We start from the raw sequence: 24,349 nt of genomic DNA, 5'->3' as shown, positions 1-24,349 counted from the left end.
CAACACATGAGGAGTGGAGCAGACTCCCAGCAAGAGCAAGCTCACAGGCTAGCTCAGAGGAGGATAATGTCTGAAAGGGAGTGTATTTCTGTTATGTTGCCTCTGCAAAAGGGTGAAAGCTTTGGAGAGCAGGATAATTTTATCAGCAGTCAGAGCCCAGCTGTACTTTCAAACCCTTTCTTCCCCAGGAGAAGCAGTGAGACAAGTGTTCTCTCTTCCCTTGGTTTTTGTGGCCAAGGAACAATTAAAAGAAGGTGTCACAGGAGAAACATCACACATCTTAAAGGAGTAGGTGGTAACAGAGGGGTGAAGTAAGGTAGAGTCATGCACGTACGGGTCAGAGCAGTAGTGGTATGGAAAAATACAGGATGCTGTGTGAGGGGGCACTGAACCTCAGGGACATGCATATTTACATCAGTAACATAAGATCATACTCACCTGAGGCGTGGAGAGGGGTCCTTTTGGTGACATTGTCTTTTACGATGACAGAAGGCACCCTGGCTGATGAGAGCTTCCACACACTCTGCATGTCCCCTAAAGGCAGCCAGGTCCAAAGCGGTGCGTCCCTTCTCGTCCTTGATATCCAGATCTACTAGAGACTGGAGAAGTACCTCCAAAGCTTGATGATGACCATTATAAGCCTAGAAATATGAAATGTTTCACATAAAGAACACAACATCTTGTATTTCAAGGACTTTCATGTAAAATGAGAATAAAATCCGTCATTGTCACAGGCTCCTGAACACAGCATCTCAATTCCTTACGACTCTCTCTTTTACAGCCAAGAAACTAAGCAATTCCTTATGTTTAGGGAGAGAAATGGCTCTAACCTTCTAATACAACCCAACATGAGGAATTTCAGGCAATAATTTGCCAGCGGGGGACAGGTGAATCAACAGTTCATTTTCCACATTCTACAGTGTCTTTCAGGCAAATGCTTGCTTTAAAAGTCAGATTCACTAGAGTGATGCTGGGCAAGAGGTTGCATGGATCATCACCTAACTGTGTGCTAACTTCAACATAGCATAGCTGCTGGTCTCCAACTGAACAAAAGCAATTCCCAATCCAGATTTTTGGGCAAACACAAACTTGACCTGCTGTTTATAGCTGATGCTTCATGGACTACTTCTGTCAGTAGGATCATTTGGTAGAACAGCTACAGTGGACAAGCAGATGCACTTCCAGACCTACAGCCTCATTTGGGCCAACAGCATGAACACACGTGACATCGTAGAAACTCAGTGGATAGCCCCAGAAACTAGAAATGCTTCACTCAGCTTTGTAGGGGACTGCCCTCCCCTTCATTACTGAGAGACTCAGAGAAAACTTCCTCTTTCATTTATACATGAATGCATCATTAGTATTACCAGAGTTATATAAAGAAATATTATATAAATTCTATAAGGATTATATAAATTATATAAATAAAGAAATTAATGAAACAGAAGAGAAACGCAACCATGGAGAACCACAGAGACACTGAATTTCAAGGGTAAGTAGTGGTGGCATTTGCTGGTGTGATTTAGCTTGCTGCTATTGACCATTGCCAGAAGTTCAAAAGAACAGGACAGCGCAGGGAGGCAAACAGTTGTTTCCCTATCAGACCAAGACAGCTGCTTAAGGAAAGCAAAGGCAAAAGCAGGAGAAAAGCCAAAGGAGACCAGGGCACAGGAAACCCATGTCTCTGTAAATACTCTGACACAGTTGTCAGCTCTTCTTCAGTACAATTGTCCTCAGTAAACAACCTGCAACAACCTGGTCTTTGACACAATGTGAGGTATCTATCTCGAAGGTGCCATGTAGACTGTACAGCCCTTCCTCCCCTTGAAAGGACAATAAATGGACTTTTTCTTCCTGCTTGTTTGCCTTGTGCAGTCATTTGCTCAGCCATCACCATGATCACGCACCGTCACCTGTTGCACACTCCCAGGGCACTGCTGGGGGTTTAAGCATGCTTCCCCCTGTACCTGGCTGTGTACCAGGCAGTGTTTTGTACTCTGCAACATCGCCAGGAACATCAGACCCATGAGCAGAACCACAGGCTCAGGCCCCAACATTATAAACTAGTTACAAATAAAAGTTTGTACCTCCCATTCAATTTCACTTCAGTGTCTGTGTCTTCTTTTTACCCAGGTATTGCAATCAGTAAGAACCAAACCAAAAGCTTCAACTGCCGAAAACATAATTAACGATTCCAGCCCACAACCTGTGTTGTACATCTAAACCTACAACCTTTCCAGGCTTCAAAGCAAGTCTGTGATTAAACTTGCTTCAAAGACAGAGATTAAGGAATTCTTTTTAGCAGATACTGATCAAAAACTTTACCCAAGTCCCATACTTACAGCTAAATGCAAAGGACTTTTTGTAGCTGCAGAATCGGATTCCTCAAACATGTTGGTTTCTCTCCAGAAGCTGGGGGGAAAAAGAAGAATGACAGTCTTAAAACATCTTCACACGCGGCAGGATGAGTCCCTTTTGGCTATAAACCAGCAGACAAAGGTACCATTTTTGTCTGCAGATGTCTGCACTGAGTACTGACGGACTGTGAGGAATAAATACTTCACTACCTTTGCTGTGAGGTGTTTTTCAAGTTGTTCCCCACAGAGTAAAGTATAAAACTGGTCATTTACATCCTTACCCATATTCATTAGTCTTCCTGAAATCACTGAGCCTGCTGGGGGGAGAAAGGAACCCTCAGAAGGCCTGATGAGTAGAGGAGGATCCTCAGTAAGCTTACATTGGGAACACGCAGTTTCATGGTTACACAGGTAGTGCAGATGCAAGCCATGTTTGAGACAGTGTTTAGGATAATTCGATGCACAATTAGCATTAGGGAATAATTACAACTGTGCTGTGAGTCATTCACAGTCATGTGAACTCTTACAAGTATCTATAACATGCATCGCACTTTCATGTGTTCCTCTTAATTTTCAGGGGTCCCAAAGTATTTTAAGGCTTAAAAATCAGGTTAAGCCTTGAATTTCTGTCCTGTAAGAAGGAGGAACTATGGATCAGTACCACTGCACAACAGCACATGAACCCTGACAACTTACCCAATTGAGCTGCAAAGGAAATCACGCACAGTAGTGGCAATTCAACATTTGCTGAGCAGCACTGCTCAGGTGCATGGCCTTTTACTTACTAACTACTCAGAGAGTTTGTCTCCAAACACCTTTGTGACTGGAAATGAGCATTTCACAGAAAACTAGGAATAGGAGACTGCAAAAAGGAAAGCAAAGCTTGACAGGTAACTACAACTGCATTGCCATGTTTCGAAGGTTGCAAGTCAATTTTTCACACAAGCTTTGATTTTTTGGTTTGGATTTGTTTGACAGAGCAAGGAATTCATGGAAAGACTGAAGCAGAGGAAGGGAAGTTTTTGTGACAAGCTGGACACTTCTAGGGTACGACAACATGGAAGACTCTCCAAAGAGACCAGTGAAAGTCTATGGTAGGTTTCCCTATGCTGCAAGATGATGGCATATCCTAATCTCTGATGTATGCCTGAACTTTTGGTGTAACAAATTAAGTCTTTTAATAGACCTGTATCATGGATTAATTTATTAAGAAATCAAACTGGAATACAAGCTACCATTAATACTGCATAAAGTGTAAGAAATAAGGACTCTAATGCAAATCCTATGGAAAAACTTGAAAACAAAGCAGTAAATTTCACTTGTTTGTGTATTTTGTGCCTTGTAAAATGTCAGGACTGGGAAAGAAATGCGTGCTGATGCAAATAGCACTCATAAGCAAGTGGGTGTGTGCATTAAAAGGTAATATGAATTTTAACACTCCTGCAGGCTAAAGGGGAAAAAAAGCCACAAATACAACACCAAGAAACCAAGACCCACACTGTTTTTTCCAGTAGGTTTGGGGCAGAGTTAGGAAACACATTTGGTCTTACCATGTGGAGCCCACCTCCAGCTTAAAATGTTGTTCTTCTCTTATATAAGACAGCTATAAACAGGATGGAGCAGTGGCCAGCTCTGATTTTCTCTAGTCAGTAAACAAACTAGAACAAAAATCCCATCGAACAAACCCAAGCACTGAGCCTGCTCCTTTGCCTGCCTCCTAATCCTGGCCTTTCCCTCCAAGTCCATAAGGCCAGCACAGCAATCTAATTTAATCACTGTTAATTGCATTAATCATCACCTGCTGCAATTCCAGGATCAAAATCTTACCAAAGGAACACTTCCCTAAACCTGTCAGAAGGCTCCAAAAGTCTCCTGGAAACAAGGCACGTAATTATGAAAAAAACCACACAGAAAATTGACAAAATTAAGGCTCTAAAGGAAACAAATTGTGGGATTGAAGAGTCCCTCACAAAAGGCATCGCCATGGCTTAGAGTTAAAGCAGCTTAGGCTGATGCAGACAAGGCTTAATGAGCTTACTACTCATAAGGCTGAATGTCTTCCATCAGAAAATCAAGCGTAAACAAAATCCCATGGTAAAGCCAGTAGCTCTCAGATACACCAGCCATGCAGCACAGGAAGGGAAATTATAAAGGAGAGCAAGAGAAGGAAGATTAAAGACACAGTACTCATAATTTTCCGTGGATGCCTGATCACGCACTGCCTTCATAATGATTAGAACTAAGACATATGAAGCACAGACATCATGTGCAGAGACACAAAAAGTACCAGGTCCCAAGTTACAAGCAGCTCTCCAGTTTCACCAGTGTATTCTTATGATTCTAGAATGTGATTGTAGTTTCATTAAATATACTTGTTATAAGAAAACATAGGACAGTGTGTCCTGGGGGGGGGTGGGCCTCTAGCTCCATACTCTTCCATCTTAGAGTAAGAAGCTATCCACAGTTGCATGTGTTTTTACAAAGGTGAATTTATCGCTCACAAAACATTTGCTTCTGACAGCCATGGAAGCTTAAATCCACAGAGACCCGCAGAGCAACCCAGTGTGTTTGTGTGCTGCGATACACACCTGCCTGCTAGAAGCTGGCCAATGCATTTCAGTGAAGGACAAACAAATAAGCATGGATTCCCTAAGCAGTTTATGGTTCCTGGTGGCTGACTGAAGCATGTCCCAGCATCATCTCATTGCTAAGCTTCTGGTGCCACACATTGTGTCTGTTAGCTGATTACATTTCTGCATATGACTGCCTGCAGAGACACTGCAAGTGAAATTTGTGGGCACTCCTCACTAGGTTATAACCCTTCAAAAGGTAAGGATACTCTTCCTCTCTGCTTCTGAGAAATTCCCAGCATGCCCCCCTTCACTTCCTGTAACAGTGTATTAATGTTGCTTTGTAATTATTCTGTAAGGCTTCTTCACACTCAGAAAACAGGAGCTTGAATGCTTTGGGAGTTAGATGCAGACAAGTTAAGATAAAACAAGTCAATTACTCTTATTTTACAAAACTAATAGCACTACAAGGCTGCTATTAGAACTTCTTCTCTCCCCCAGCTCTGCATGAAAATCAATATACTTCTACAGCTCTCACAACTGTATTTTGTACAGTAAGGGTTTTTATAGGCATAAGAGGATTTACTGCTCGCTTTTATCTGCAGTTACACTAAAGGATCAATATAGCAGGATATGGTGTGTGCTTCCTCACACCTCCCCCCCATTTTTTTTTAATCATATGACAGTTAATGAGTCAGGATACTTCAAACCACAGACACTAACACTGGGTGCTATCTGAAATCAGCAGGGAGAACACCACATGTGATTCTGTACAAGCCCTCATGCAGCCACACTGTGAGACACAGCCTCTCTACTCTGCTGTCGTTGAGACCCCACTTTGGAGTAATTGTGTGCAGCTTCTGGTGTCCTCAACATAAAAAGGACATGGAAACTGTTAGAACAAGTCCAGAGGAGGCCACAAGGATGATCAGGGGACTGGAGCACCTCCTGTATGAAGGACAGGCTGAGAAAGTTGGGGCTGTTCAGCCTGGAGAAGAGAAGGCTGCGTGGAGACCTCATAGCAGCCTTCCAGTATCTGAAGGGGGCACTACAGGGATGCTGGGGAGGGGACTATTCCATTAGGGACTGTAGTGTTAGGACAAGGCGGTAACGGGTTGAAACTTAAACAGGGGAGGTTTAGATTGGATATAAGGAAGAAATTCTTTACTGTGAGGGTTGGTGAGGTTACTGGAATGGGTTGCCCAGGGAGGTTGTGAATGCTCCATCCCTGGCAGTGTTCAAGACCAGGTTGGATGAAGCCTTGGGTGATATGGTCTAGTGTGAGGTGTCCTGCCCATGGCAGGGGGCTTGAACTAGATGATCTTAAGGTCCTTTCCAACCCTAACATATTCTATGGTTCTAAGTGCATTGCTGGTAGTTATGTCAAAGGTTTCCTCTAACTACCACTGAAGCAAAAGTGAGTGTTTTACCATGTTAGTAAGGCAATCATTTCTACATTCCATACTCTGCACTGTTAATGAAACTCTCTGGTGCTATTAACACTAATTGTAAAATGGCAAACCATTAGATTAATGTGTTATAACCTGTAAGTGGCCTTTACTCTGACAGGTCATGAAGAAAATAGCCTCCAGAGATTTTCACACATGCAAAGAGCTGATCAAAAGGCAATTAGGACAAAAGAAGTAGTTGGGCATTGCCCATCTTGCCATAATTGCCACAGCAATGTAGCTTATCACCAGGTCATTCAGAAGTGGGGATTTGTAACGATTTTTTAATGTCCCTTTCAGAACGGAACACAAATACATCAGGCAGGGTGTCACTTTGAGTCTCATCTTCCTTAACAAATTGCCACAGATCATTGTCCTCTACTGGGGGAAAACATACCAGCAGCAGCTTCTTTTAAATTAAGGCTTTTCCAGCAAGTAGCAAGCACAAGACTGAAGATTCTCATCAGTTGTTCCAGGTGAGACAGAAAACGGTAACAGAATTAACCTCTGTAGTACTTTATACCAGAAAAGCACAGTTTTAGATCTCAAAATTAGTCTTGACTGAATAATCCAAAGGTGAAGTGGTACAAACATATCCTCGTGGGGACAAGGAAGCCTATAAGCTTTCTCCCATATTTTGTACATAGAAACGATCACACTACTTTAATTTGATGAGGTTAACACCAGTACACATCCTTCACCCAGTGTCTGATAAGTTTTCCTAAAAATCAGGCTTTAAAATCAGATTAATCAGTGTTCACATCAATTTCACTCGTGTGTGTAGATTATGGGTGAAGTTAACATAATGTAAGCAAGAGAAGTTTCACAAGAGTTTGGGTAGACTGCCATCTGACGAAATCTGTTAGTTGTTCCCATGCAACTCTTTCCGGACAAAGTTTAAATACCCCAATACCCTACCAGAACAGTCACCACCATTGCAAACAGGACACTTACCTGACAGTAAGAGAACACTGTTTGAGTCTTTAAATATATCTTAAACCCTCAAAATTCAAGCAGACCTCCAGGCCACTGGCTGTTCTCACGCAGGACACTAATCTTCTGCTGGAGCTCTTCCAATTCATACAAATCATTTCATATTAAACCATATGAGTGCCATACTCAGTGGGTTATAGAGGAGATTCTCACCCAGTGAGTATTTACACAAAGCACCGACAGCTCCAAATGAGAGCAAGAGATCCTACCCAGTAGCAGCCCCGCATAATGTGATGGTCACTTCCTGGGATGTACAAGCCCAATTTCTTCGTCAGTCAGAGCAGAGATTTGAACCTGTAACTTTTTACACTCAAATCATGTGTCTTTCTGGCCAGAAAGTCTACCTCTGAGGTTCTGCAAAGCCTTATACGTTGGTTTAAGGACCCTCCAATTGAAGCTTTTGTAACTTCTCATACAGTGTGTAAAAGATACAGGAAGGCTTTTGAGAAATTACTACCCTTAAGGAAATTTCCTCTTCAGCTAGAAAATTTGGGCACTGGTGAAACACAGTGACAGCCACTGCTCAAAATGTGCCACTCGATGGTATTTCTGCTACTCCTCCTCTCATTTGTGCCTCTACACACAAGGCTTTTTAAATTTAGACCCACTTGAAGATGTGTAATTTACATCTCTTCTCTGAGCCACTTTGAAACTGGCCACAAACTTCCAGAAAACACACAAGTGTTGGTTCCATTTCACATTGCCAAATGCAGTTACTTTAACATCCAGACAAGTGTCATGCCCACTCAGGTACGTGCACTTGACTCACACTCCTAACACTGACTGAGGAAAAGCAACAGACTTTCTAGCAAAGCTTAAGCCTGTAAGCAACAGCAAGAAGGAATTCTAACGGAAGTAGGAGCAGCACACATGCAGTTGCTTGAAGTACATGGCATGCTAGTTAAGAGTTGTGATTCTTCTTCCTCAGGCTTTATCAGAGTGAATGCAAGACTGTGAAATACTAAGAAGTTCAAAGAAAATGAAAATACACAACATGCGATCATTTTTTATTTACTCACTATATCCAATGGAGTTTTGCTTCCAATCTAGTTAAAAATGTCAATTAGAACAATTAAGACAGAAGTATTTAAGTATAATGGTAATCTGCAAGGTGTTTCTAGGTTTGTTTCTTTTTGCATTGCTTTGTTTTTCCAGTACAATAAACTGCATTACAAGCACTGCATGAACAGAACCCTAAACCAAGACCTGATCCAGTGTATCACTCATCTCTACCTATCACTAGAATACTCCCTGAAGCAATGAGACTACTGCCTACTGCAGACAGCTCTGAACAGATACCAGCCGTGTTACTTTGGAAGGGAGAAGGGAAAGAGGAAAACAGTAAGAATGCTTGAGATGAATCTACTCAATGGATGAAATACAGACCACAAAATACACACACTGGGGGAGACCTTGCCTGATGAAGTTAGGTTGCTTTGTAACCCCCAGATACCAACAAACCAATGACAGTTTCCTTTTTGAAAGTCTGCTCATGCAAGCAAACATCTTGCCTTGTATAAAATATGCTTGATTACACCTCTAAAATCCCAGTGCCCACAGCTCTTTTAGCTATACAGTCTAATGCAATGCCATATGCCACCATCAAATGCCCTTTTCATTTGATTCAGTAGATCTGAGAGTCAGATAATCTTCACACGTTTACATTTAAACACCACACACACAGATACACAGACAAGTATTTAAGGCAACAGCAGAAATCCATGATTTCTTCCAAACTGAAGGAAAAATGTCTCCTGCAGTTCTGCAACGGCCCTGTTATTCTCTGTCAGAAGACAGCAGACAGAAGTGCCTTGCTTTCCACCCCAGGAAAATAAATAATAAACTAAAAAATAAAGACCAAATCTGTCAGAGGGACAAACTAAAGCTCCAAGATGCCAGGCAACACTCCTGCCCTACAAGCCAAAGTGCCAACAGGGTGCCAGAGCAAATGGTAAGTTCCTGCACTCATTCACTTCACAAAGCAGCATTAGATTGTCTAGAAAATGTTCTTAGGTTCAATATTACCTGGTTTCCAAAACATAAAATCTAAGCCAAACTGCACTGCTATAAGCTAACATATATCACCATACCTCGCATACCAGGCTCCTACTGGTTGTTTAACTAGTGGGTATATTTGGCACTAATGCTGACATTGAAACTCAAGTAATTAAATGAGCCTACCGTGATTCAGGGGGTTCTAGGACTAAAAGACAAATTAGGTTTATTATTTTCAAGCATTAAGTTCCTAAGCTCTTTTCCTTTTTAGAACCACTCGAGTTAATGACCTTGCACTTCTCCACTAACAAAGGAGCTTCCACGCGGGAAAAGCTCTTATAGGTACAAAGTCATTCACTGCATGAAACACTATCACCACTGGTTTTAGAATAAAACCTCCCTTTGAGATATTGGTCATGGGGATGGACAGGCCTTTATGGAGGAAAAACACAGAATGTATCCTCAGAATTAAGAGATTTGCATCAGGAAGGAGGTCTAGGGACTGTCACTTGGACAGGCATCTGAGCCAGATCCCTACGTGGCTGAAGACTTTTTAACACCTGCCCCAGCCACACTGGTGATCCACTCCTCACTAATAACCACTGTCCTGCTCACAGATGGATGAACGAACAAACTCTTGCTGGTAAGAGACACATATAATTAGTAGCAGCCACATGAGATTTATGGCTTCTGTGATTTCAGTTCCTCCCCAGGTTAAGGAACCAAGTGCTCTGAAGGCAGTTTAACTATTTTCCCGTGGCAGCAGCCAGTCTAATAAAAGGTGTTTTCCTTCTCTTCAAACCCAGCCTCCATGGCACAGCCAAAGCAGCCTTCTGCTAGCAAGAAATCTCCCTCTGCCCCTTCTGCCTGTCACATACAGCTGTGAAGATCACTGTGCTTCAGGCAAGCAGACTGAAATCTGCCTTTCCTTTTGGGACATGGTTGCCAGTGAAACCATGCTCTCCTCCCAACTTCTAATGAATTAGCCCCTGTGCTGATCTGATTTCTATTAGCCAAAAGGTGAATTTTCATTTGCTGTTTAAATAAAGAGCAGAGTAAAAGAAAAAGAGAAGAGATTTCACTCCAGCAGGCAGGCATTTCATTCTGTTTGCCCTAACACTGCACAGAAACCTATTTTTGCCAGCACAAAGTGCTTGACTGGCTCTCCAGACAGAACTTTAGTGTGAAATCACAATTTGAGTTTCTCTCTGTTTGCACCAATAAGGATTTTGTGATAAGAGATGCACTTCAATGAAAAAAACACCATAATTTTATTGCTTCCAAGGTAGCTTGGTGATGGGATCAGCTCTAAAACACCAGCTAGCGATCACGACCGATATCCCTGACTACCCACCACTGAAGAAGTCAGTGCTATGCTAACCAAACGTGAGGTTATATTTAGAGGCAGGGAAGCAGATGGGAGTTTCAGCTGCTTGCGAGCACACGTGCTCACCATTGAGCCTTCATGAATGGCTCCTTACAGATGGAGAAAGAATTCCAGGATCTGCTTCCATTCTTTTTAGCAACATCACGTCATTCACTGCAGCGCAACAACCCACTAACATCCCAGACAACCTAAAGGTCCTCCAGGAAAAAGGAATCTGTCATCGAGCTCCTAATTTCTCCTAATACCTCTCCTCTTCCCAAGAACTTACAGCTAAATTCCAGCCAAAGTATTGGGCTCACAGTAAACACATTGGTCAAAAAATGAAAATATATATTATCTGGTAGATAAACCAACCTTTCCTAAACGATCCGCAAACACACAAGGTATCTCATCATGCTGAGAAGCTGTGGTGCTTAAAGCACAGATCAAATCCCTCAGCAAAGGAAAGTCCACTGGATCCTGCATCTTTCTTCTGCAGACTTTCTTAAGTGAACATTTATTTAGAAGTAAGCTATTTTAAATACCTCTTATAAAAAAAGCAGGGAAAAGAGAGGAAGCAAAGTTAATGTTATAAGGTCTTTGATAAACTTGACATATTCTGGAACACTGAAATAATTCCCTGACATTTTGCCTAAGTACAGTGTTGTGCATGTAGAGAAATACTAGTAACCATTATTCACAAAATCCAACTTACTGTTGCACCCACTTTGCCTGAGCTTTGATCAGAATTAAAATTTGGTATCTTATGTGACCTCTTTCCTCTAAAAGCTTTATGCCCATAAAGAACTGTCTTGTTCTAGGGAAGATAATTCCTAGATATTTTCCTCTATGAGCTATCAATAATATCTATTCAAGGGATAAATCAGTAAGATAACAGTGATTTTGGCACTGAAAAAATAATGCTTTTATTTCAGTAATCCTGCCTGAAAATCCTCTTCAGGATGGAAGGGATTGGAAGTATTTTAGGAGTATTCTGTATGTCAGAATTCCTGTGATGTGGAATCGTGTTTCAAAGTCAGCACTTTTATGATAGATATCAATTTAAAAGTCATGCCTAGAAGCAATTAAGCCTTACTGGATTCTTCACTCAAATATGAATAACTAGAGCAGTTAAAGTACTGCTGTTAATAGCTACCAGAAATACAGATGACAAAGTCCTTGTCATAGGTGCACTACAGAGAGCACAACAAACTGTGACAAGCCACCAGTCAGCCTCACAAGTCTACCTGCATCAGAGAGTTACTGCAGCTTTTAGACAGAGGCTTCAAAGAGCCGTGAATCCATCAAAACCAATTTGACTGCATTACAGGATTGTGATGTCTATCAATGGCAATGGTTTATCAGATGAAGGCAAATCAACAATTAGCTTAAACACCTGGGAGTCTCATGTTGGAATAGGTGATAAACTTAGGTTAGAGGATTATTTCCATTTCACACCAAAAGCACAGTTACCTTTCAGCTACTGAAGGACTTTGGTCTTGACCCTTTTGCCATCCTGAATCCAAGCAATGCAAAGAGATCAGCATAAAGGTGGTGTTCTGTATTAATTAGTCATTATTAACAGATATAAAGTTATAAAACTCAGGACTTGGTAACTCACTAGAGCTAGGGAGCAACTGCTCACGCAAACAAAACAGAATCACTTTCTTCTGACAGTAGGTGTAAAGATGGTGGGTCCTTGTCCTACTGTTGATAGAGCACAAATGCTTTCTGGTATATTTAACTTTTGTATTCCAGAGATAAAATGAGATGTCTGTCAGCCCTCTAAACACCAATGGCAAAATCCCAGTCACCACAAACCTTTCAGGCAGACACCCTAGTCTGCAATAGTGTTCCTTTGCATGCAAAAGGCTAAAGTTCATAGCAGTTTTCTTCCACCGGTGTACACACGAGAGCTGTATGACTACAACTCTGGAAATTATGCTTGACCTTGGGTTTCTATACTGCAGCTGTAGTCACAAAGACAGGAGACTGACATGGTAAAACATTGGATTTCTGTGTCCAAATATAGAAACACTTGCTGCACAGCTGTCTCTAGGCCACAGTTTGCATTTCATCCTCCAGAATTAAAAGAAAACCCAACACCTCTGACAGGCACTGCATTCCCAGCTCTTCCTTTTGTCTGGCAAGCCTAAACAACACTGGCACTTGATAGGAGGTCATTGTCTGCAACTGATCTGTTGCCAGACAATGTGCACAGCAACAAGTGAAAGGAGAGGTGACCTTGCTCTGTGCCTGCTCCATGCCTCAAGGCACATGGGGACCATGATACGAAGGCTGAAAGAGAATCCCTACTAAAGATGCTTTCATGGAGGTCCCTGCTCATGCAAGTCATGTAAGAATCTGGTGGTAATGTATGGGTAAGGTTTTAGTACAGGTTGCTGTAGCCACACAAGTGTAGACTTGTACACAGCAGAGAGAGGGCTACTCTATATATATATGTACCCTTCAAGTATCAAGAACCTTCCTTTTGATCCAAATGGGCAGCAGGTTTAGCAGAGAACTCTTTCATCCCCTGGGGCAGAATCACAAGAGATCAGTTCAGGTAGAAGGCTCTGAACAAGGAAAGGCCAAATTTGCTGCCACAAGCAACAAAGGAGCAGTGATATTTTAAGTGTCCTAAATATACATGCTTGCAGGTAGGAGCCAAACAGGTTGAACATCCCACCTGACATTCTGACCCAGCGTGTAATTACAGGTTGAGGTTTCCAAGCTGCTGCGACCCTGATGTAGGCCAGCTGCAGTATTTCTCCTGCAGTGGCAGGAACGGACAGCGCTGGTACATGTGGTGTGAAAGCAGCATGTGCTGTGCAGAGCTCCTTTTCAATAATTAAGAACTTTGACTCTTCAACAAAGAAAGAACGAACCAAAGAATATAGAACAGTAACCAGCACACAGTGTTCTTACTAAAGCAGATCTATACAATACTCTAATTAGAGCTCTTCATTTTTTAAGCAATTAAAGCCCGTTTATATGTGACACAATAATTTTGGGTCACCCTATATATCAAGCAGTGCAGTTAACACTTATCTTCATGACACTTCCTTTTACAGCTCACAAACTTCTAAAATCCATGCTATACCTCTCTCAAATCCAATTTTTGGCTAAAAATATTTGGCTTCTTATGAGATGCAATTTCTAATCATTCAGGTCCAGGGTATTAAAAAACAACAACCACACTGAGTTACATTACACACAAGGTTAAGCTTGATTATGGTAACTCTATCAATGCTGCTATTCCTTCACCAGGGGCAAAAAGGCATTGCAGGTACACAGCTGACAAAAGCTATTTACTCTCAATTTGCAAGTCAGATAATGTGCCAGGTAAATAAGGCACATATGCTGCCATGCACTGGGAACTATCCCTTACTGCTAGCACATACACATATACTGGGAATGTGTTGACGACAGTTAAAAGTAATTTGAGCACACATAAATTCCACCAAAGACAACATTTAAACACCAGCTTGTTAAACAAGGACTGGATTATCAAGATGAACACATTTCTAAGATCCATTTGGTTGCATATGTTTGAGTTTGCTGCACCATATTACATGGTTTTAACAGATTTCTGAATGCCCAAAGAACTCAAATAGTAAACCGTCAGGGAAGTTCATAATACTGGCATAGGCACATGTATATCAGCAGGTAAGAGACTTCTGAAACTGCCAGAGCACTCACCAGTTCCAAACACTGCCGGTGCCCATATGCAGCAGCATAATGCACAGTGTTGTACCCCTCTTTGTCTTGGATGGATGGATTGGCATCATTCTGTAGGAGGAACTCCAGACACCTGTGGACAATTCACTAGTGTAAATGTGAGCTCACAATATATAAGAGGACTCATCCCTCACTGCAGCCAGGGGTGACCCTGAAAAGTGGCAGTTAATTCTAGCAGCACCTCAGATTGCGTTTCACCAACAGATCCTCACATTCACCATTATTTCAAACAGAAACTCCCCACTCATCTTTGAGGATGAGCTTCATAAAAAACAATTTCAACCTAAGTTTTGCAGGTATTCTAGATTACAAAAAGTATTGTCTATAACAAAGGCCAAAAGAAAACTACACAACTCTGTACCATCATGTAGAACTGCTACAACTCATGTAAAAACTTGTATCAAACCACTGGCCTCCAAACATGCCCTATGGCCAGCTGAAAAACAGACTTAACTGAGTTGATTTCCTGGCATATATGTACATAAACACATTTTCTTCTCTTGTTTGGTTTTGTGTTTTGTTTTAAATCATGTGCTTTTCAAAGGATCCCTTATGTTCCTGCCACTTTTTCTTATAATCATCATGAAACCATTTTGTTATTAGTTCTGTCTTCCATAGCTTGTAATTTGTGGTGAATGTAAGGCTGTCATATGAAAAAAGGGATTTTTAAAACAAAAACTAGATGAAAATGTCAATCTGAGTAAATGCATCGAGGAAGCCATTGGCTACTTCCTTTTGCAACATACATACTCAGTGCAAGGCATTAAAACAAGGCAGCGCATGATACTAAAGAATTATGAAATTACTGAGGCAGTGCATTTTCAGCAGCGTTTCAGCAACAAGCACAGAAACAGAAATGTTAGGCACTATGGGCACAGAGAAGAGTGTAGAGCTTTTTCCTTCAGGTTAGCCTTCACTAATGCCAAGCATTGTGTTTAGCAGAGCAATGAATGAGCAAAAGCAGAGTGTACAACTGCAGCCCAAAGCAGTGGCATTCTCCAGAAATGAGGTCTAACTGCTTTACTGGCACCAAACTTACAATGCAGCTTCTTTTTCCTTCATCTCAGTGGCTCTTTCAAGTTCTTCAGCATTTTCATGGGAGTTACCTAAAATATTCTTTCTTCTTAGCATAAAGGACAGAAAAACGCAACTTATTTCGTAAGTGTCATACCAGTGATTCTGATGCAGTCTGCCACCCATCCCCAACCTCCTCTGCAAGGAGCTCACCTCCTCCAGCCAACAACAAGAATTACATACATTAAATGAGTGCACTGCATGGGTCTGCAGCTGATGAGTTTTGCAAGTTATGGAGACAACTACAGTGTGCTAGTTTATTGACCTGCAAACCAATGCCAGGAATGAAACAAGAAAGAAATCTGGTCTCTATCAGAAACAGTTTGATCATCGCTTTCTAGAGTCCTTCTGTTTCTCCCACAGCAGTGTTGTGCATTTTGTTTCCTTTGCAGAAAGGAACTCAGGACTACCAAGCTTGCTTCTTCCTGCAGTAACCTGCTAGTTCTCTAGCATTTAGGATTTAGAGAAACTTTAACCACTGATACCAAACTGGCCTATTTCATTCTGCATTAGCTGGGTTGCTGGCTCTTCTTCACTTTCTGTGAATCATCTTGGAAACAATGTGTGCATCTTCTGGTGAGGTTCTTCAGATTCTTCAAAGAATGTCTTCTTAGCCTCTCTTCATACTCCTGCACCCTCCTGGATTACTTTTGGCACCTCTGCTTCCCAGCTGGATGGATGGCACACAGAACACTACAATTTGTGATCTCACAGTCGTAAGCTTTCTTGGCCCCTAAGGCTAATTGAGAATATGTTTACAAACTGCTGTCATCATGGACTGGTAGCTTGAAAGGCTTGTAGAAGGACAGCTTGCTAATTTCAATCCATATTACATGCAAATTCCAGACTGGCTTCTGCACAACGTAGAACCGTACATTCCTTCTTTACTATGCATTTTCCCATTAGTACTATCAAGATCTGACGTTCTTCCTGTGGGTGCTAGCAATAATGGGCTGTTCTGCAAAAGTAGGGTCTGTCTGATGTCCACTGACTCAGAGAAAACTTAATTACTAATAAAATAACTCCCCTGAATATTAACATTGTAAACTCATAAGCAGCACTCGTGCTATGCTGAAGTCCTGCCTGCAGCTGCTTTCAGTTAACTACAGATGTGTGACATCCCAGAAGATTCCCTGCACCAAGCCTTCTTGCTCACACCTGCCCACATCCAAAGTTAAATAATTATGAAGATTCTTTGGGCTGAGACTGCTTGACCTTGGGAGTTTTTTGCCATTCAGCAGGAAAAAAAGATATGCTGACCTATAAAATCATGGGCTGCAATAGCATTTCATCTGTGTAACAAGACTTCTTCCAGAGCATCTCAAACTGGAAAAACTAATGAGAAGACAGCATCACAACATCAGATTCAATTCAGGTTTGGGACTATGAGGGCAAATAAAGGCCATATAGTCCTGACAATGTTCAGGATGTGACTAAAGCAAGCTTTTGTTTTTAATTAGTTATGGAAGTAGATATATCATGAAGTTAACCAAGAGCTTGTTTAAATGCAGGAACTTCACCTACAAAGAGCCAAAAGCTGAAAACCACACACTAAATCACCACTGCCAACATCTCAAGTAACACCTCTCCTGAGCAAGACAGAATTAGAAACAGCCAGTGCTGAAAGCCTTCCTACAAGCCTACTCTGATTGCAATGACAAGCACAGACTTTTGAAGATCCTGCTGCCTTCTTTCCAGCACTGTTCAGGTTTGAGGGTGATAAGGAAGACATTCTTTATATCACAGCAAATGATGAAGAAGCCACCAAGGCTCTGGTATGGCATCCAAACCTCTACCATAAAGTTAAGCCCGAGTTTTCCTGTGAAGCCTCGGTGGCTTTCAGATGGTATTCTGCTGGGAATAAGCCAGATGTATTTTTACCAGACCTCACTACAGAAGAAACCTTAGCATCTAGAGGAATGAGAAACATGGGATAACCTACAACAAACACAGGCCACTAACTGTTTTAAGAGAGAACTAACAGGATAACTGAACTTAGAGTATGTTATAAGGACGAGATTGTCAAAATATGCAACTATCTGGGATTTAGGAATTGCAGTCTCTAACCACAGGATTTCTAAGTGTTGCAGCTGATTTCCCCCCTTCTCACAAGAAGAGCACTGCATTCTGCCAAAGGATATTCCTCAGTCCTCTCTCTTTTTAAAGTCTCTGAAAGCAACCTGTTTGGCCAGGGGGAGCATTTTTATCAGCTCTGAGAGTGGAGACAGACTCATGGGTAGTTCTACCCCATCTCTTCAAGAAAGCCTGTCAGAATGGCTAAAGGTCTTTCTGTCACTGCAGCCCACCTAGGAAAACCTCTGCTCCTGTCTCTTGCTCCATCCCTTCTGAGGGACTTGCAAAGCAGATGTAGAAAATTCTCTGAGCTTACTCGTGTGAGGAAACCACAGAGAAAAACAGAAAATGTGGTGCAAAATAGTTCATTAGGACACTGTGGCTGCAAAACTGTGGGTTACATCAAAAGTAACTGAGCTGAAATGCCACATCATCTGGGGATCTGGCATATAGTCAGAGCAACTCAGTGTGGAGCTATGCGTACATCTGAGGGAAATTCCTTTGCTAGAAGGATCATTTTTTTGGCTCAAGTGAAATAGCATCTTGAAGAGAATAGAATGACTCTAATTTAGCAGAACACTTTAAACAAGGAATACAAAGAAGTTTCCTTACTTTCGGTCTATGTCAGAAGCAGCAGCATAGTGCAAAGGGGTGCGTCCCCAGTCATCTGTTTCATTAATATTGGCTCCTGTTGTCACCAGTGTCTCAATACAGTGGAAATGACAATTTGCAGCTGCATAGTGCAAAGGTGTCCTGCAACATAAGTGACAATTTGTTACCTCGTATTCCAATATGCACCACCAAGGATAAGAAAAAATCTTAACTGCTGCAGTGCTACAGATTTGCAGCAGTCAGTATCTGTGCCTTGTGTTCCTGTGATGAAATGCAAAGTTATGGAAATTTAACAAAACACTGTGCTAATAGGAAGTTTTGGTGCTCCTATAAAGCCTAATAGGATACACATCATCAACCTGTGCCTTCCAAACAGCCTATTTCCAGTCTCTGCTGTTGCTCTGCATACATGCCACTTTCTTCCTGTTGGGAAGCCGAGCAAAGCATGGTGTCCCTCGCAGCATCTTATTTAGATGGCATAGCAACACTTCATGTGGAGAAAAAAGCCCCTCAGAGAGGCACGTCAAATCACAGCAACCCTCCCATTGTAACCCAGGTGTTGTCTTGGGCACACAAGCACAAGAATTTAGGCAATGAGAGAAGCAGTAAGGGAAAAAATAGACCTGTGATATTTTTAAACCAGAAAACTCAAGAGGGTGGGATGGCTTTTATGTATTTAATGAAGTCTGCACCTGTCTGTCTGGCATATGACTGTGGCAGCAAGAGTTCTGCAGGGAAGGCCAAACTCCTACTTTATTTTACTGTCATTATTCATTGAAGATATGATTTCCAGACTGACGCAAGTTTTTCTTCCCAGCCTTCTAGATTCTTTTCTTTTAAAATGAGCTTCATCATTTACTTACCTCCCACATTTGTCCTTCTTATTAAAATCTGCTCCACTGCTTTGCAAGAGTTTTATACATTCAACATTACTGGAAAGAGAAGGAAAGAAAACAAAACATGAACAAACCAGAAGTTTACATCTGTGCTGTCCCCTGCCTTCAAAATGAGAAAGCTCCTCCGTTTTGTATTATTTGCCATGTAAAACCAAAGTAGAGCCAAATGCAATGTGAAATTCAATCCAATAGAACATGAAGCTTTAAAAAGTTAATTCCTTTTTTTCTAGAAAACCTTTAACTTCCCGTTTGCAGAAGAAAAACAATTTGCTTTCCAAACAGAGCACAGTAACTGTGATGTGAGTTCGGTGTGTTTGGCAGTCTGCAATGGGAGCTGTGTGCTAATGCTTCCCGCACTGAACTGGCATTTTAGAAGAGAATTTTAGGAGGAAGTTGTTGCTAGCTCATAAAATGCCAGTTCAATAATGAAGAGGTGACATTTAACGAATTCCACCCCCGTTCAGCAAAGCAGTCAACAGGAATCACTTTGCTCAAATCCTGTTTACTTAGTGAGAGTTAATCACAAGAGTTCCTCATAGGGTAACTCTTCTGTGTGATTTGTTGACTATTGACAGATTTAAGCACATCTCTAAGCGCTTGGTTGAATAAGGGGCATAGCTATTTGAAGTTATTGTCATATAAATATTGCATTTATATAAGTGGATGAGTTGGACTCCTTTGTATCTGTTGAAGGCATTCACCACATCGTAGCTGCTTCTTCATCTTTAAAGCGAGGTGATTTTTAATAGAAAACAAAACAGCTCAACTCTCACATCTTTTGCAATGCAAGCAAATATATATATATGACTCCAAGCCAGAAAATGGCATAAAGAAGTGCAGCACTTTCCAAGACTCCCTGTCATTCTCAGGGACAATAAATCATTGGTGTTCACAATCAGATGAGCAGGCCTGTGAAGCATGTTCTTTTCCTAGTACTCATGCAACTCCCGTTGATATAACTGGAGTAACAGCATGTGTCAGGAAAAAAATGAATTCCTTGTCTATAGCTCCAGCTCCAGGAAAAAAAGAAGACTGGATGCAATATATTGGCATATGTTCATCCCTACTCTAATTTGCTATTGCATAAAATAGCTACAGAACACTCACCACAATGTACTAAAAATAAAAACACTTGTTTGTGATGACAATTGCAGTAAACCACTGGAAAAATATGGTTTATTTTTGTGAGCCACTTTTGCCTCTTACAAAGCCTCTCCTTTTCTTTCAGACTTCCAGGTTGTTTTTTCTTATTCTTTTGGGGTGCAGCCTTATTGAAACTATAGCATAATCATCTCCATCCAAGCGACAGTCATACCCCGCTATTAAACATCAATATTAAATGTCAGAGAGGTATCAAGAAGGGTAACACCATGAAGATGATAGAAACAGTATTTGGACCACTTTTATTATATTTTTGTAATGATAAAAACTTTGTGATACTCGTTTTGGTTCACTGAGAAGAAAAACCAACTTCCAGAAAGACCGCCAAGTGCTTGCTGTGGATGACCATTTTCTGCTTGCTATAACCACAGAGAATCCAAGCTGGGTTGTAGCCAAGGCTCCATTTCAGCTGTTTACTGAGCCATAAAGTACTCAACAGAAGAGTCAAAACCCAGTGCTTGCCAAATGCTCTGTCCTTTTGCTAGGTTAACTTCACAGCACTCCACTGACAATTACTTGGAAATATTTAAACTAACTGGATGCTACATTTACAACTCAAATTGGTGCATTTCATTTTTCATTTGTTGCCATTTCTGGCCTCCCAGCACTTATCAGGAATGCATCACTCTGAGAGAACAACAGTCTTTTGCTTTTCCAATGTGGAGGTTGAAGGTTATTTGTTTGTTCTGGGGTTGGTTTAGTTGTTGTTTTGGTTTGTTGTAATTTCTTTTAGTATCTTTTCAATTTGCACCTGAAAAATGGGGAAGAAGGAGATGAGCTGTATTCGGACTCCAGGGTTTCAATATGATGGGTACTATCGCATTTTCAGGCAAGAACACAGTCCAAAGGTGGATGCCAGGAATAACTCCCCTACCAGCAGCATCGCAGAAGCTACAGCTCCTCTTCCTTACTCACTTTGTCCCAGGTGCTGATGATTTCCTGCTGACTTCTGGCACTCGATAATGCTTGTGTTCAAAAGACAGACCTGAGTGATTATGCAGTACCCCCATCTGAAGCTGAGGCAGTCTTCTCAAGGCCATGAAAAGAAAGAGTTTTACCCTACACCTGAAAGCCATGCTTCAAATCGCCCAGCTCTCTGCAGTAGACAGAATCAGACCATCTCCTTTGCTTTGCAAGCAACCCCTACATGAGGGCAGTGGAAAAAGACAGCCTCAAGTGACCCAAATTTGACATCAGACTGCTTTGCTTCCCTTGCACCACAATAAATTCCTCTGTGGATGGCACAGTTAAGTTGGCTGGCACCAAACGTGCAACGAAGCCACAAAATAACTTACAACAGCTACAGTGGCAGGTACTCACCCTCCTGCAGCGGCAGCGTGGAGGCACGTTCTTCCAAAACTATCTGGGGTGTCTATTTCAAAGCCTGCAGACAGCACGTGCTCATTACTAAACAAGGACACTATGCTATACTTTTGTCCTAGTTAAACCACAAGAAACATTGCAGAGACAGAAAAATCAGTTAGTTGGGAAAGAAACAGAACACAAGCAACTACAGTCAGAAAGAGGTTGTCAGGGGAACGGCGAGCAGCTGCTCCATCCAGTTTGGCAGCTCTATAAAAAGAGCTGCAAAGTCGACGAGCATCTATTTCCACATCCAGCTCTCCTTGCCACATCCCTATTTAAAACAGTGTGACAGGCATTTATGAGGCAGATACTTATCAAGAGGACTGCAACAGCAGGACATGAAGACAGAGAACATGAAGAAATGAGGAAAAACCACAGAGTCAGACTTTGAAATGGGGCCATTTTTATTGTATGTGGTTTTCAGGTTGAAAAGAGGCTTCCAGGAGCACTTGCTGATATTCAAAGGTGCACAAGGCCAAGGATATAAACTTGGCAGTATTGAATCTGGTCACCCAGAGCTGCTTCTCCTGCTTTCAGATCTAGTGGTCAAGGCCAAAGGTTTAATGGAATGGGTATGCAATTACCATTTTCCATGCTTTATCCTACAAGACTCAAGTTTAGGGGAAAAAGTCACTGTAGGAGATTTTGGGTATATAGTAATAAAGCAGTTTTCTAGAAAAAGCGTATGATCTGCCTTGTGATTTTTTTAATTCTTGGGAGCTCTTGCCTGGAAAGAAAGAATTTGGGATTAGGCACCTGATAATGCCTCTTTGGTAACACTTGTGTGAGCAAGCTCCTTCGTTTGCTTTGGGCTCTGGTTTCCTGAGAACTGCTCTCTCAACACTACACTTTTCACTTTTCCCATCTCACGCTCACAGAGCTTTGGCCAGCCTAACTCCTTTACTCTGTCCAAAGTCAGAGACACGCTCTAGCTCTATCTAGAATACACCGTTATCAGTGAGATGTAAATACCCACAACAGTGCAGAACCAAGGAGGTAACTTCCTGAATTATTTCTCGGGGGAAAAGAACCCAAACCAAGACAGCATCTCACAGTCCTACAGTTTGGAAAAAGGGTCCTCAATTTCCTCCCTCCTCCTGGTGAATTAATATAAACTCTCTAAACCTGCCAGGAGAAAAGAATTTCGGGCATGAGCAGTACAGGATAGTAGGAAGTCCCAGCATGCCACTAGGAAAGCCTCGCGTGCTCCCGTACATTACACCACACAGGCGAACACAGCAGCACAGGAAGTCTTTCATTTGAACAATCCACAACAATGAGTATAAAAGGGGCCACAAGCAGCAGAGACACACACTACTGGAGCTTCACAGACACTGTGGGATTTACTTACCCGATGACAACAACTTCCTGCAGCAGTCTGAGTGAGCATTCAGCGCTGCTAAGTGTAAAGGGAACATGTTGTGGATCCCACACCTGAAAGGCACAACAGCCTCATTACACAGTGATGTGGAAATGCAGGTTACACACAGACACGACCCATGAAAAGCTCCTTCCTCAAAAGCAACGGTTTTTATCCTTTCCAAGGAAGATTCTTCCTTGGTTTCTGCCATTTATTTTTATCTGTATTGCCTTAGCAGCCTTCTTGGGAGTTAAAAATATTCTGATACAGCAATATCTTGGCTTTAGGCTTTGAACAGAATGTGGTAGGAAGGTTTCTAAAAATTCAAGGCAAAAACCAAGGTAAGGAAGGAAGCGAGAGAGCAGATAGTGCTTGGAGTCCATTTCCTGGTGCGCAATGCACAGATTTCTGCACCAGCCACAGATACTGCAACTGCCATTCTGAGGTATAAGTAAATGCCTAAATCTTCTTAGTATTTTTTCTGAAACCCATTTTTCCTGCAGTTAACATCCTTCAGATAGCTCTTATGTGGGTTTTCAAAGCCTCCACTTCTTCCCTCCCTCTCCCCTGGGGTTAGGGTAGCTGAAGGCTCTCCTTCACACTTTCCTTTAGGCTGCTATGACACACACAGTTTTCTTCCCACATCCTAAGAACCAAACATCTGATTTTCCTATTTGCTCCAGCTACTCTCCTCATACTCCTTTTCACTTTTTCCCCTTGTTCAACACATGACTCTTCAATTACAATATGAACTTCTAAGAGCAGACATGCTCGGTAAAAGAAAAGGTAGGCACCTATCATTAGGCTAAATCTCTATCAGGCAACCACACAGTTTTTAAACAAGCTGAGCACTCAGCAGCCTTTATTAATATCAACAGATGATCCCAGTTCAGTCCCCAAGCACACCACTGTTTAGTCTCAGAAGACTTTTGGGTTTGGAGAACTTGGCTTCTGTCACTTAGCATTGTTTTGTGGGAAGCAACTTGTTAGTCTAGAAATACTATCCTATCGGCAGCCCTCCAAGTGCACACAAACACAGACCTCTGAAACCAACTATCTCAACAAGATTAGCATCTCCTGCCTGCTTCAGCAGATATACTTTTGACAAATGACAAGCTCTTGAACAATAGCAGATGGATTCATATCTGCCCTTCATTTCTGGAAGACAATTGGTGGATGGGTGAGTATGATCACCTCATGGAAGAGGATGTCAGATAGGGATCCATGAAGGAACTTGTCTTTCTGCTTGTCTACTTTCACAGTAAATCATAATAGCTTACAAAGCTTTAGACAAAAGTGAAGGTGGGTGTTTATAAAGATACTTTACTCTCTCCAACA

The 24,349-nt window shown here is 41.7% G+C and overlaps 1 pseudogene; it reads right to left on the bottom strand.

Moving 5' to 3' along the window:
- The window catches only part of LOC117438483 (serine/threonine-protein phosphatase 6 regulatory ankyrin repeat subunit B-like), a 66,818-nt pseudogene that overhangs the window by 19,083 nt on the left and 23,386 nt on the right, over nucleotides 1-24,349 (bottom strand).

The sequence above is a fragment of the Melopsittacus undulatus genome, unplaced genomic scaffold, assembly GCF_012275295.1.
Source record: "Melopsittacus undulatus isolate bMelUnd1 unplaced genomic scaffold, bMelUnd1.mat.Z mat_scaffold_357_arrow_ctg1, whole genome shotgun sequence".
NCBI classification, from domain to species: Eukaryota; Metazoa; Chordata; class Aves; order Psittaciformes; family Psittaculidae; genus Melopsittacus; species Melopsittacus undulatus.
Note: the sequence above shows the minus strand (reverse complement) of the source record. Positions and strands in the feature narration are given on the sequence as shown.